This window comes from Juglans regia, chromosome 5 (genome assembly GCF_001411555.2).
Source record: "Juglans regia cultivar Chandler chromosome 5, Walnut 2.0, whole genome shotgun sequence".
Classification (NCBI taxonomy): Eukaryota; Viridiplantae; Streptophyta; class Magnoliopsida; order Fagales; family Juglandaceae; genus Juglans; species Juglans regia.
Genome location: NC_049905.1, coordinates 13,138,518 through 13,155,214, shown reverse-complemented (window position 1 = coordinate 13,155,214; position 16,697 = coordinate 13,138,518).

Below are 16,697 nucleotides of genomic sequence, written 5' to 3'. Positions count from 1 at the left end.
ATGGGGGTTTCTTTGCAGAAAATTTATACTCATCATCTTCATATCACACATGACGCAATTTTTTTTTCCTTACCAAATGTGTGGTGTATGGTTGATGAGTAAAAAAACTCAATTAGCTTAAGAAGAATAAAATAAAAATAAATATAATGTGTAATGTGTGGAGATGATGAGTGGTAAAACTCTTCTTTGTAATACCGTGTTTCTCACGGGGAAAATGTGACAAAACAGTTATTACTAACCTTATTAAGATTTTTCTTTTTCTTCTATATTGCATAAGGTATAAAAGATTTCATAAGTAAATTATACATGCTTTAAAATTAAAAGAAAGCATGTGCAGACATCTTTTAAAACCTTAATTAACTAAATAATCATTTTACAAATTAAAAAAAGTCTATCTAAGCTTTTGTCTCTTTTCCCTAAGCTAAATCTCCGTCTTGGAGTCCAATTTTACTTAGAACATGAGACATTAACACAACAAAATAAAATGAGTTGAATACTCAATAAATATTATTACATAATGTAAACATATTGAATAATTGATTTATTTATAAAAGAACATTCAACTCTACAATATTCATTTAAATATAGTTTACAGTTCTTACATTCATTCGTCAATACACATATTTACGCCCCATGTGTTAGGATTAGTGATCATTGTGACCTTGATTCCACCTGTAGCCATAGGTTAGGAATCCATTCGTGCGAATGGCGTAACTGAGTACCCTACCAATGTCACTATCCTCGCATTGCACTCTTCCCACATATTTGGTACCATAACATCATAATCTTCATGTGGCCCATCATTTATGTTTTCCAGACCTTCATTTCATTCATCTTTTCATCATTCATTTCATTAACTATATGGTAATACCATATAACCAAGTGATAACATTTAAGAAACATCTAGTCCATTATACTCACGCATCACATTTATCATTTGAGGGTGCATTTAAAATGTGCTACCAAAGCAAGGCCAATACAAATAGTACATTTTCATTTAAAAAGGCATTTTCATTTTCAAAACTTTATGAACACAATACCTACTTGGAACTCCAAACCATTACTCACTTCATATAGTCCACATTCTTTTTTCATAACATACCATAACCATAGCATAACATGTTGGTAAGCGTCATAACATGTTTTTTTTTTTTTTCAATTTGAACATTAAGACCACATATTTTAAACTAATAATTTGTCTCTATGCAGTTTCATCCAATTTAAATCGGAGGTCTCCATCAAGAAGAAGAAACAAAAACATAAGCAGAATAAAAGTCTTTGACAGGACCACTATATGGAGAGAAAATGATGATCGAAATGGAGCATAGGCCGAGGAGTTCCCAGAAGTATTGTGGGCATACATAACCACCATGAGAACCCCAACAAAAAGAGACTCCCTTCGCGATGACGTATGGCAGTGAGGCAGTGATGACCATGGAAATCTACATACCAAGTCACCAACTTCAGCATTACTGCGAGGAAGCAAATAATAATGGCTTGGAAAGGAGCTCGACTTTCTAGAAGAAAGAGAGGAGAGGCTGAGGCTGAGACAAGAGCAACAACCTATTGCAAAAAGAAAGAGAAGTACTTCAATAAGAGGGTCAAACACATGAAGGCATTCATAGTCGGAGACCTCATGTTAAGGAAGTAGGTACTCCTACTAGGAAAGAGGAGAAGAGAAGCTCGGGCCAAGTTGGGAGGGGTCATACGTTGTTATAGCATGCAATAGGCCCAACTCGTAACACTTGGAGGACATGAACGGAAAAAGCTGCCATACCCATGGAATGTACCGCCTGAGAAAGTATTTTGTTTAGTAAACTCAATGTAATTGAAACACAGAATGAATAAAAAACACTTATTTGAGTACACAAAAATCATTGAGCAAATCTCACGCAACGCTATAGCTAAACCTCGTAGACTAGGCAGACTAAGTATAGGCTACTAAAGCTAATGCATGAGCATGCAACTGATTGCCATAATTGCGATAGTAGTTAATATCCCGCAATGATATAGCTAAACCTTGAAGACTAGGCAGGCTAAGCATATATAGGCGACTATGGCTAACGCATGTGCTTAAGATCGGGATTAGCCTTCGCCACAACTCGCGGTCTAGTAAGTCTCTTGCTCCCCTAGCACACCAAAGACGAGCTAGCCAGAACTGTTAACGTACGTGCATGCGACTGGGGTTAACACTCGCACCAAGCATAGGCGACTAAGGATAACATACACACACAACCCTCAATAGCGGTTGAGCAAGTATCCCGCAACAATATAACTAAGCCTAGCAGGCCATACAGGCTAAGCCTTCGCATGCAAACAGAGGTAGCCTTTGCCAAAATCTGAGGTTGAGCAAGTCTCCCACTCCCCCAACATCCCAAAGGTGAGCTAGGTAGAACTATTAACACATTAATGTGACCAGAGTTAACACTCCCACCAAGCATAGACGACTAAGTGTCGTTTGGATAGTGAGTTGAGATGAGATGAATTGAAATGAAGTTGAAAGTTGAATAAAATATTGTTAGAATATTATTTTTAATATTATTATTGCTTTAAGATTTGAAAAAGTTGAATTGTTTATTATATTTTTTGTAAAAGTTTGAGAAAGTTGCAATGATTAAATGAGATGAGATGAAACACTTTCACTATCCAAACGGGAGCTAATGCACACGCATGCGACCGAGGTTAGCCTTAGCTACAACAACGGTCAAGCAAGTCTCCCACAACAATATAGGTAAGCTTAGCAAACCATGTAAGCTAAGCATAGGCGATGAAGGCTAACACATGCGACTGAGGTTAGCCTTTGCCAGAGTTCATAGTCAAGCAAGTCTTCCGCTTCCCCAACACGCCAAAGGCATACTAGTGAGAACTCGTAACGTACATGCATGCGACTAGAGTTTCCACTAACACCAAATATAGACAACCACGTCTAACACACACGCATGCAATCGGGATTAGCCTCTGCCACAATCACAAGCGAGCAAGACTCCTACTCCCCCATAAAACTATGCTTAGTAGATAGGTAGGATAAAGATACGCAACCAAGATTGACCCACGCTCGTGTGACCAAGTTTAACCTTGTGCTGCAATAACACCGAGCCAAGAAGCCAAGCGAGGTCAGATTTACGTTTAAAATATTAGACTTAACGAAACCAATGAAACCCTAATCCTAGAAGGTGTGTGTGTCGTGCTAGGGTTTACCCCATTCAATTCTAGGGTGATTTTCCTTACTTGGTGTGACTCTTTAGGTGCTCAGCCTTAAGGGGTTGCCCTAGGCCAAAAGGTGCTCATGCTCATTGGCAATGACTCTGTCTTAGTGGCTTCCTAGTGTTCATGGCATGTGTGTGGTATGCATGTCGTCCATGTGATCATCAACCCCATGGCTTAAAACTCATTAGAGATAAATCCTCACTTTGAAACCCTAATGGTGGTCGTGACCCCAACCTCTCAAAGGTTTCTTTCACTTTTGCTCTTAGCTAGTGGGGAATCGAATTCTCCAAAAGAAAGCCATAGCCTCTACGTTTTGACAAAACTCCTCAAGATAAAACCCAAACACTCTTGTTCTTCGCCACAACTCGAGTAAGGTGGAGACCTCCTCACTCAAACAACCCTCTTTCACCCAAGAAAAACCCATGTGGTCATGTGTGTTTAGGAGGGTGATCATAATAGAAGCTTAGTGGTTCTTATCGTGGGGTTTTCTTCCAACGAGGACTCCTTGCTTTTCTTGTCAACCATGCGTGAAGTGCACTTGGATGGAGGGAAAGGTATGGTGCATGTGAGGGTGAGGGTGTTTGATGGAGATAAACTAAGAGAATGGGGTTACCTTTCTCTAAGGTGACCGTGGTTGAGAGAGAGGAGAGGGATGGTGAGAGATCTGAAAAGAAAAATGGCAAAATGACTCTTGAGTGTCCTTTTTTTGGGGGGAGGGGGAGGTACCAGCCGCATAAAGAGCCCTTAAGTACTTCCTCATTTTCCCACACTAACTCTCCCTCTCATCATTACTTCTAACATAGGAAAACCAAAAGTCTATAAGTGCATGGGCGCCATGTGACACTGATTACACCCAAACTAGTACGCGGTGTTATAGTATAGCTTAGGGTGTCGATCCACAGGGAGTCGAAAGAAATACAACAAGACACAACCTTAAAAGGAAAGATCAAATTGCAATATGACAAGAATCTGAAAATTCTACCTAAAGCACGTAATTAAAATGAGATTAGGGCACGGATAAGAAGGCAAGTAAAGATTTGGGCTTCCATCAACCGGATTCAATACTCTAACTTTTTCAATCCAAACTATATACACAATTAAGAATTATAGCACCAAATTTCTAATTGGAAGATATGACATTATATTCATTTACTTTCTCAAATTTAAATCTAGAGTTTATTATCCCTTTACAAACCACAGTTTTCATATATAAAAATGAATATCAGATCTAAAGACGAGACAATGTTCTCAAACAATAATGCAGTAAAAGATCACATCAATGGAATGAAAAGCCGGTTTAAGTTACAATCATATATTCATAATCATATGGCTCAACAAAATCAAACCATAGCAAGATTTAATATAATTGTCTCAAACTTATAATATCCAAAATAAATAGAGAATTTAATCCTAAAGTCTTAAACAATAAAACTTAATCTATGAATTGAAATAAAATTAAAGTTTTTTCACTGATCAATTTCCACCCTAGGCTTTATCCAAGATTTAGTTCTCCATAGAAGAACTAAAAATTAATAAAAATAGTAATTTTCTCTTCTCTTCAGAACTGAGCTATCTCTCTTTTAAAAACTCTCCAATTTCATGCTAATGATATGCTTATATAGCGTAGGAAAGAAACCCTAATGTCTTCATACTTTCCGCATAAAATATCGCCTAAATTTTAGGACTCATCTTGGTACACAATTCAGGAGTTCGAGTTTAGAAATCCATATTAGAAATAAATTGGTAGCCCTTTAAGATAATTTTCCAATGCATCAAGAATCACATCAATACGATATATGAGTGGAAAGTTATGAGTAAAATACTAAAGTATGTCTAGGTTGTCCCCTTGCGCATTTTGGACTCTAACTTTTTCTCTTAATCCGAATTACTCTCAAACTCTATCATTATCTTTATTTGAAGAGTCCTACACTCGTTGAAAATTCATAAGTTGTTCCAACATCTTGTCCACTTGAAAGTCCTTTGAATTGGACTGGGCTTTGATTTGCTCTTTTATACCCCTAAAGTTAAACATAAAAATCTACTTAGGAGTATCCCAAAATAAATAGAAACTAAATTCAAGAATACACATTAATTCCTATAGTTTCTATTCATATTTTAGCATTTTAGTCCAATAATAGGATATTTAGAGTGCACTTTCGTACACTCATCAGGCACAAAGCTTCTTGCTTTGGCCGAAATCTCCCTTTATCTTCTTCTCATCATTACCTTGTTTTGGAAATGCCAAAAACCCTAATGCATGAGTGACAAGTGGTATGGCCCTTGCCCTAATCCGAAATCTTAAATGCCCTTGGCGTGTTCCTTATGTGGTATAGGTTTAATGAACCTTCAAGGGTGTGTAGGTCTTTTGGCCGAAACCCTAAATGGGTGTCTTTGGCTTTTGGGTCTTGGCGTGTGCATGTGGGTCTTTACCCTAGCTGAATCTTTCTCTTATCTTCATTTCGCCCTAAGATTCTTCTGGAACCCTAAGAAATTGTGCGCAATTACCCTAAGTACTCTCTTCATCTTCCTCATGATTGCATTCATCTAGAAACTCCCACACTTCATGCATGTGTGATACATGGCAGACACGATGGTTGATGCCCCTTGGTTGGGTGTGTATCCCTTTGATCGAAGCTCTAGAGTCTCTTTGAGACTTGTGCTTAGGATTGTAAGTTGGTAGGTCCAGATCAAAAAAATCGATCGAACCGAACTCTACATCGGTCGGTTTTGATCACATAAATTATGCACTGAGAAAATTCAGTCTGGTCTCAGGGTCTATCATTTTCATATAATTTATTATCATTGACCATATAAAATATTTTTTTAATAAGTTAGTTACATAATACACATTAATAATTCACTTAATTATAATTTAGTAATTTAAATAACTTTTTTTATTAATTTATTTGAATAAAAAAATAAAAAATAATTGGGCCGAACCAGTTCGATCTGGTCCTTATGGATGTTCGGTCTGGTCTGATCCATCACCCCCCCCCCCCAAGGGATCGAACCGATTTACACCCCTACTTGTGCTTCAGATTTGGTATTTTTCTCCATGCACCGCTCATTATTGCAAAATTCCCTAGGAACTCACATTGATAAATGAAAAGGGTGTTGTGCAGCTCCTAGGGTCTGAAACCCTCTTTTCTCTCTTTTGCCTTCTTCCATTATCAAGTCTAGATTCATAGAGCCCTAGTGATGAGCTTTGTATGTTGGCCATATGTCGTGTGGCTAAGTGGTTTGGGCGTGTGCCCTAAGTGTGCCGAACCCTAGATCTTCTTCCATCACTTTGGCTTCTTCTAGAAGCCTTCAAGCATGTTTGCCAAGTTGCAACAATGTGCTAACCAAGATGCTCCTTCCCTAGATTTTTAATGATGGGAAATCTACCAATTAGACGCCCCTAATTAGGGTTTCGTAAGCCCTATGTCCTTAGTGGCCGATTATCACTAGCCTATGATGGGCCTCTTAGTGGGTTTGGGCACTTTTCTTTCTCTAAGATTGGTAAGGCCCTTGTTGCTTCCTATGTTCTCTTTATGTCAAAACTTGGGCAAATATTTAAGTGAACTAAGACTAAAATAATAAAAGTGGCAAGTAAGGACTTAGAAAAGTTTGGCTCATCACAATGGCCCTGGATCTCTGCTATTGCATGTTGGACAAGTGGCACATGGTAGGTCTTTAGCTGGTGCACGTTGGACAAGTGGTGCCTAGTTGATGCATGTTGGACAAGTGGTGCATAACTAATGCATGCTAGACAAGTGGCACCTCCATTAATGATTATTCATAAGTGTTGTACAATTCCCCATGAGCTCCATTAATGACTCTCCATAAATATTGTGCAATTTCTTACGAGTTCTATTAATAACTTTTTATAAATGTTATGCAATTTTCCACAAACGCCATTAATGACTCTCCATAAATGCTCTACCAACCACCACTAAACTTTAAATGTTTGAGTACTTTTGGATGATGGTGGGCGGCACACTAGGCTAGAGTATGGGGAACATAAATCTGAAAATTGTTATTGAAAAGAATCCTCTTGCCAAGTGACTTGGGTCCTTAAAAATCTGAAATCCTCTTCATCTTCCATCATTAGATTCTTCTAGAAACTCCATAGACTTATGTATGTGTGACAAGTGGCCATGCTAAAGTTGGCTTCCATGGGGTTGGCGTGCACTCTGGTAAACCGAATCCTAAGTCCTTCCTCTTTCTTGTAACTTCTTCTAGAAGCTTGGTTGCATGCTGTCCAAGTGGCACATCCTTTGTAAATACCGAAACTCCCATTTCCTTGATGCCTAGTGGACCGGAACGATAGCTATTGGTCCAATTGGTCCATTCGGTTCAACCTAGTTATTTTGTTTATTTTGATTCATCATTTTTTTTGGCAAATAAATTATTAAAAAATATTTAAATTACTAAAATAAAAATTAAGTGAATTATTAATATGGATTATGTAACTAACTCATTAAAAAATTATTTCACTATAATTATATTTATGATACCAATAGCTACAACTTACTAACCTAGATTTCACTCTTTAGCATGCATAATATTAATAATGTCTTACATTTTATATATGGTTAATAAATATCAAATAATTTCATTGTAAATACAATGATTCATATTTGCTTGCAAGTTAGGTATTTAAAAAAAAAATTACCTAATTAGTATTACTTTAATTAAGTGTAAACAGTAGAGTATGTATAAGTGTATCAACATATAATGACATAAATTATCATATGATTTATGATATATTATTAATTGATAGCATATATTATTTAACATTTTATATAGTCAATGATAATAGATTAGATAAAAATTACATAATTAGCTAATACAATTATTAAATAAAATGATATATTGTATATATAAATATTTAAAAATAAATAAATATAGTTCACTTGATTTCGGTTTGGTCTAGTCCAAAAATCATAGAACCTGGGACTGAACCGAAACCCTTTTGGTTCACCATCTGTGCGACCGAAATCAACCACTTATAGTTTCGGTCTGGTCCAGTGATCCTATTGGTTTGTCCGGTCCGAACTGAAACTTCTTCACCCCTAGCCTTGGGAACTCAAAGCTCCCCTTCTTGCTTGGCTCCAAGTGGCACCTTCCACTCACACACAAAACTCTAATGGCTTTTCTCAAACCCTAAACCCCTTTATGGCTAAAATTCACTAAACCTTGGGCCTTCTTTTGGGTTTGGGTGCCTATCCTACTAACAAAAGATAGGGTCAATTTCACTCACATAGTTGTAGTATTCATAATCTATTAAGCTTAAGTCTACTTAGCTCAAAATAAAAATTAAGTCTTAACCTCAAGAACCTAGCTTGGGCTGGGATGTTCAGTAATATTAAAAGAAGGGACAACCTAAGTCAAAAATAAAAGAGCGAGTGTTGGAGCTAGGTCCCCAGGCCACTATCAGGAAGAGGAGGAAGCAGTTGAGCAAAGAAGGCATCAAGCATCATGTCGGCCCTTAGAGTGTCCAGGATGGCCAGGGCACCACATCAAGAAGGACTAGGATGGGCTAGTAGGAACCTTCTCAACGTCGAGCGGTTGAGGTTGTACTCAGTTCCACACTACAATTACAAGCTTTAAGGGCTACAAACAATTGTGGAGAAAGGCGTGTTATATCATTCCCACGTCCTGAAGTTGGGCATCCAGCTCACTAGCATGCTACATAGCCGTTGCAAGCTTATCTTGCAATGCCTCGATAGCCTGGGCCAGCTTCAGGTAAACTTTGTCTGCCTTGTGAAGTTCCTCCCTGGTGGTCTGATATCGAACCTCAACCAACCTTAGCTTGCCCTGCGTAGTGTCGAGTTGCATCCAAAGTTTTCCACTTGACTCCTCAGTTGATGCTACCCTCACCACATATGCGTAACAACAATTCTTCGCAACTTGAGCAACTCTCATTGCCTCTTCCAACTTGCCTGTAGCTCACCATTAAGTTGGTGCTCAACAACCAACTCATTCTCCAGAGATGACATGGCCTGAGCGGTCTCCCACTCATGGTCCAAGGCTTGATTGAGGTCACCATGAGTCTTTGCCAACAAAGACATCTCTGAGGCCAAAGCACACTATAGCTCTATATCTCAACTTTTAGTGTGGCAATTTTAGCCTCTTACATGTGCGAGTGGCCGCCCAAACGCGAACAAGCTTTTTCCCATCGTTTTGTTTCTTCTCTTCCACTACCTTGGACACGGCCTAAAGAGCTCACTCCATAAACTACTAGGAAGATTGCACTTTCTCCTCTAGTCTGGATTGGTGTAGGGCAACCCATTGGGCCAGAAAAGATAAAAGCTACAAGGAATTGCCTAGGGTCAACTATAACGAACAAGGAAAAAAGCTACAGAAAGTGAGTGACAAAATCACATACTAGGGCGAAGAACTCGCCAACTTTCGTATCTATCATGGTGACAATTGAGTCAGAAGACTCGCCCACTTTTGGGTTGAACAAAGTGTGTGGTCCCCGCCAGAGTCAAAGTCCCCCTGAGGTGTTGGTCCTTGAGGGATTGCCTCGGGAGAAGGAGAAAATCTCAGTTCAATGGAAACTTCTGACCTGGCCCTCATTGGAAGGGACACATTGGGGGAGGCATTTCCCTGGGCAGCAAAGGCGCAACACAAGTAGACATAATAGGGTCAGAGGATATGGCCTCATCCCTACCAATAATTCGAACGGTGCATGGGTCAACACCAATGGTTGCCACAGGTACATCCTCATCACGAGCAACGACTGTCGAGGGTGTAGTTTCAGAGAGGTCGCTGCCTCCCTGGTGGTATCACCAAAACTAGAAGGAGCTTCCCCTACCAGACTCGCAACCCATTCCTTGGGAATAACCGAGTCAACATGAAGTTCGACACTCTTCATCACGCCCCCAGTAATATTTGGGGCACACCTTTCCTCACCAACCTTTATCACTTCAACAAAGTTGTTGGAGGCTGAATATGAGGAAGATAATGACACAAATTGCTCGAAGAATGAGTCAGGAAAGGAGCTAGGAAAGGCGTTAGGAATTTTTTTAAACAAGTTGGGATCCAACAATGAGTTCAAGTCCTGGACCCCCTAACCAGTCACATCTGCGAAACCATCAACGTATAACGATGGTGGCAATTCTGAGTCTCCTATTGACCTTTTGAAGCAAGGAGTAGCATAAGGTGCTCTACGTAACACCCTCGGTGCGAGCGAGGTTGCGACGTTGTAGTGAGGTTCATCACCCTCTGTGTAAGGCCTCTTTTCTTAAGGGTCTGAGGGAGCAGGGCCATCCCTTTTGCATTAGCGGCCAAGCCCAAGACCTGTGGAGCCTAGGGCATGACAACCCTTGACGCGTGACCTGTTGGGCATGACCAAGAAATAATCAATGTTTTCCCAAGTAAAGGCAATCTTAGAAATGACGAAATTTGAGTCCTCCTTAACCCACACACAAATGAGGTCCAATCTTCCCCTTGTTGGGGGTCACATCGAAGCAACGACCGTCAAAGATAGAACTCTAAGAGGCTCTGAAGTGAAATTCGCAGCAGACCACCTCATCAGTAGAAAACTCCCAACATATTCTAGACACAAAGAAAAACTACCAGTCCTAATATTTGATGTGGGAGTACTGGGACATTATGTGGATGACTCGATAACCGACAAGTGAATGGAAACAACATCGGTTCCCATCATGCCCCCTCACTCCATGGACGTGAAAAAACTCGCGAGCGATAAGGTCAGGGTTCTCAACTCTCACCAGTGCAGCCACTTCAACCACTCAACATGACAGTAAGATCCTCCAGGCATTGGGTAAAAGCTAGGTGAGAGCCATACCTAGATAGAGATCCTTAGCTCCATTGAGAACATGCCGATATAGAGCCCGACATGTTCAACAGCCCCTTCCGAGTTAACAAGGCCTTTGCGAGATTCTGGAAGACTCAAGCTCACTGAATCTAGAATAGCATACCATTATGTCATGAAGTCTAGCTCCACCTGAGTGGTGGTAGCTGTCCATTAGCTCCCATTGAAAGCAATAGAATGAGAAGAGTCAAATCCACGATGGCCATATAATGATCTACACAGACAAGAAGAACATGGAGAATCTCAAGAAGAATTTCTAGAAGCCATCAAAACATAAGGTTTCGAAAAGCTCGAATATAGAGAAAGAAATGAATGGAAGGGAATAGTCGAGCGCAAAGGGGAAGATTTCAAGCAATAAAGAAAAGTGAGGGAATAAGGTGAGTGATGGTTATGGAAAAATTGAACAACAAAGGGCACAAAAGCCAAACCAAGAAGGAGGTGCCATGTGACGCCCACAACCTCTGCTTGGGATGTAACGGAGACTTAGAGCGTTAGGATATACAACACAAGGTTACATACCCCCGTACATGACAGTTAATATGCAATGTATCCTAAAAATGCATCTAGTAGTATACAATAATCGCAGCGGAAAGTAAGGGTGAAAATTACCTTATGCCAAAATAACTAAAATCATTCCAATAATATTGATTAAACCATAAGTTCAAATCATCAGGTAGCTTAATCTTAGTACAAAATACCAAGTTTCCAAAAAATCTAAACCAGCTGCTTCATGCGCTCTATGGCGCAAAGGGTCAGGCCTAGAAATATCAAAATAAGATCAAGTCTCCAGTCAACATCTAGTTCCTTCTGAATCATCTTGATCCACTAGTCCATTGGGTTCATCTACATCTACAACTTCTATCATTTTGAAATGATAGTGGATCCACAAAGGGTGAGATTTACTTGAAATTTCAGTAAGTTAGACAACCAACGTGCACAAAGATAGATAATGCATGAAGAATGATAAACATGAAATGCATGTAATGCAGAAAAACTATATTTGTCTCTCATTCAGATTTCTCAAGAATCTATATTTTCTTACAGAGAACATAATTTCATTTCCTTCATTAAAAAAAACTTAGTTTTTATCATGAATCACATAAAATCATAGAAGTAACATAATGTATGGTATCATCACAGTTTCTCATATGCACTGTAAGTACCTTCTAGCAACTCAAGTTGAAACTACGTTGTCTACAGACTCGTTCTCAATGCATTGGTAACATAATATAACATAACATCGTAAAAATTATTACATGTATACCCAATAGTATTAGGTGTCATAACATATGATTTCACTTTGACGTTCTTTAAAAAGAACCCATTCAAAGCATATTGACTATTCTTCATCAATTCAGGGGTTACCACTCCATATTTAATCACTCTAGAGTAGACAGAGGAGTTCCACCAAGATACTTCCTCATCTTAGCCTTTGGGGTCGTGATAAAATAATTTTTCATGCAATACTTTTAAAAATGATTTTCATATGATATGCATGTATGTGGCATAGTTCAAAAATGATAGTTGTATGCGAAATGCAAAAGATGAACATAAGATATGGCACTTCATGCTCCAAATTGACATTTATAAAATGAATGCAATATTTATCAATAAATCATGAATAATCATCAAAGTGTAAGTTTGAGGCCAATTTACAGACTGTTGAAGTTGGAAGTGAGGTAGTGGTTATGATAAAAATTGTACTAAGTTAGAATCTATTCTAGCTTAAGGAAAAATAAAATTTTCTAAATAAAGGAGAAATTATGAAAATACCCCTAAACTTCCAAGTATTGCTACTAATGCAACTTCCAAGTATTGCTACTAATGCAAATGCTCTCCAATCTTAACCAAAATTCATAGTCCTCATATCTTGCACATTGTAAGACCGTATATGCCTTAAAAAAAATCAAAGTGATCTTAACCTATTCATTCTCAATTCGTGACATGCTCTCTCTAGTTGATGCCTATACAAAATTTTGACTATTGATCCTCATGAATGCATGCATGACAAAATTCTCCAATAAAAAAAAAATTATCACTATAAATCCTCAATGACGTAATAAAAGCTTAACTTTGAGCAAGTTCATTCCAACATTTAATCATGTCTAATAAAATTCTTAAATTCTAACTAAATCTCAAGTGATGCATGATATGACCTTTCTATCAATGACATGCTAAAATTAAATCATGCATTCTTCTTATCCCAACCACAAGATTTTCTAAATGCTCATATTTCAAGCCTAAGTAAAATAAGTCAATTTCCTCAAATGAAGCATGATTAAAAGTCAAACCATACATGCTTTGATGATAAACACAAGATAGAGATTAAAACCTATTATAGCATGTTTCTAACCTCAAACTAAACCTTCAAAAATTATTCTAAGACATACTCGAATCATATCAGGAATTATCAAGACATGCCATAACTAATATTTTCACCAAAATAATTTAAACAATAAACTTATCCACCAATATTTTGTGATATGAACCCGTGGGAATAGAATATTTTGAACCCACAATCAACTTAAAAACTCACCCAAGAAAGCCAAAATCAAGTCAATGGATGGAAAATCCAGACCCGATGAGAACTCGTTTTAAGAACTTAGATTATATTAAAATCTATATCTCTTGAAAACCCGTTTCAAGAACCCAAATTACAAGGAGGAACGTCACAAAGGTTGTGATTTACCTTTAATAAGTTCAAAAGTTCAATCAAGAACAAGAGAAGTAAACTCAACTCACAATGAAAATTCAATATTGTCTAACCCTTCAAATGAGGCTACAAAGAGTATTTAAACCCAAACCTAATCAAAACCCAAAATAAAACCCCTTTTACCCAAAATGACCCTGGATGAACAGCACCTGGCTATAGTACATGCGACTACAGTAACGCTACAGTAAATTCATGAAATCCTAGTTCCTAAAAACTAACTTTCCAAATAAGCCCTTGGCCAAAATACAAGGCCTTCCCAAAAACTCTAGTTCATTAGAAATAAGACATGTGGGCCAAGCATCCTCAAGCCCACTTATTGTAAACTAATAAAATAAATCCTTTAACAAATTGAAAGCCTTCAATAACAATAGGCACAAACAATAACTCCAAGTCATGTCTTTCACAGCTTGTATCAAGTGGATCAAAACTGGTTCTCCTTCTTTCAAGCCCATCTTAAGTGTTGGGCTCTTGCAAGCTTCATCCCAAGTGGACTGCACCAATCCTTGCATTGCATCCTTGATCTTCTTGGCTCTTGATCTTATGATTGGCCCATCTGAAACTTGCAAATGATCTTTAAAACTAGGCCGACTTTGGTTCCCATCATTTTGGCTTCTAGCTAAATATGGTATCTCATGCTATAATCACCTAGAATTAATGCTAACACTAAAATACACAACTTAACATTTAAACTATGATCTAGAGAGAAAACTTACAAAGATTCTGTAGCCTTTGAAGCTTCCCACTCAAAGCTCACAACTCAAGAACTCACTTAGAACACTTAAGAACTTCAAAGAACTAGAGGATGAGAACTCTCAAGAACACTCAAGGGAGTTTGAAGAAGTGAAATGAGGAAGAAGTGGGGGTGGAGTGGAGTTTATATAGGCTCCAAGGAGTGTGTTTGGTGTTGGCAAGGTAGCCTCCCATTAGGGGGTTTGGGCGGTGATGATTCTACCTAGCCTAGATCCTCCTTGGATGGTTGGCTAACTTGGTGATCATTGCACCTTAGGGTAGGTTGAAATGGCTATGGGGAAAGGGGCTTTGTCGTGTGGTAGTGGTGAAAGGGTGATGCAATTAATGCAATGCTTAAGGGTTAATGATGCCGCTGGGTATGGGGTAATTCACAAGGCAAAACTTTTTTTCTTATTCATTTGCACTATCCTCTTGGCATATCATGGCTAGTTTAAGATATACATGAGTATCCTCTTTAGGTGGTAGACAATGTAGATTGGGTGGTGAAGTGGTGATCAAACAAAATCCAATAAATGGGGAATTTTCATGGGTAGTTGCCGAAAATTCAAGGGCATTTTCGGATTGGACAAAATTTGGGGTTTTAGATAGGGTTTTTGAAAATCAAGTTTGGTAGGAAATTTTATGAATAAATTGAGGGGCCAATAACAGAAATTTCCTTGATAAAAATGGTGTAAAAAAAATTCAAACTAGGGGCACATTGGTCCATTGCACACAAAAGTACACTTTGTTTTTTGGAGGAACCTCCGCCACTTTATTGATAAAGACTCGTGGCAGAGCAATACCGTGGTACAAATAAAGCTCAATGAAAAAAAAATAAAATTAAATTAAGCAAATCTAACATACGAAATACCCATCTTGTCCGTCTTCAACATTCATTTTAATAAATGAGGAAGTAGTGAAAAATCCACCCATATCATACTATTACCTTCTGCACCCATCTGAGCCAAAAAATCCGCAGGAGCATTACCTTGTCTATACATGTGAGAAATAGAGTAGTTCAACGTACCAAAAATATCAAGAATTTCTTCCCAACAATCTTCAAAATACCACAGACCACAATGAGATTTATGCACCCACTGGAAATCAATCGTAGAATCAAGCTCAACATCAACATGAACTAGATCTAGGCTTTTCATAATTGCTCGAACCGAGGCCAATATGTTCTGCAAAACCTCGGCCAATAGAATCAAGCTCAACATCAACAATCTTCATAATTGCTCGAACCGAGGCTTTTCATAATCTTCATAATTGAACATGAACTTGAACCTGAGCATGACATAACATAAATGTGAACTTGGAACATAACGTAAACGTGAACATAACATAACATGAACTTAAAACATATTCTTGTCTCATGGGATTACCATGATTGCGTGAACGTAAACTTGAACATATCATAACGTGAAACATGACTTGAACTTGGAATCTTATTCAATAGACTTAATCATTAAAGCGACCATATGGGTGCTACACAGGTCCCCTTGAGCCGTGTGTCCCTGCCGATTACCGCATCACATCACAGGTGTCTATACCAGCTGTGAGTGCGTTAATACGTACTCCACAGTTGTTGTGGCCCCACGTATTCTACGTGTCACAATTGCTGTGTCTCACGTAGTGTATGCTCCACAGTTGTTGTGGCCCCATACTTCATGCTCCACAGTTGTTGTGGCCCCATGACTTATCTGTTTGTGCCACACTTGCTGTGGACACACATAACATAATGTGTGGCACCATCGGCGTTAGTGCCTGGCGCGCTCCTGTGACCAGCTAATTAGGCATCATTCGCAACCTGTTGACTGTACTTCGTCAACCCAGGGAATTTCACACCTATTTAGACACTCCAACGTGAACAAAGGAGTTCCACTAGGATATTACCCCATCCTAGCGCTTAGGGTCGTGATTGACATGAATAACTTAACTAGCATACATGACATTTCGTAACGTGACATAACATGAACGTGACATAAAAGACAGAAGTTTGACGTAGCATAACGTGACATGAACTAAGATGACAGACATGACATACCTCAAGACATAAATGTAACAGAGAACATTTCATAACATGGCATAATTGTAACATGCAACATTTCGTAACATGGCATACTATATAACAGACAACATTTCTTAACATGGCGTAACATGTGACAGTGAATATTACGTGACATGAAATACTTGTAACAGATGGCATATTTAACATGA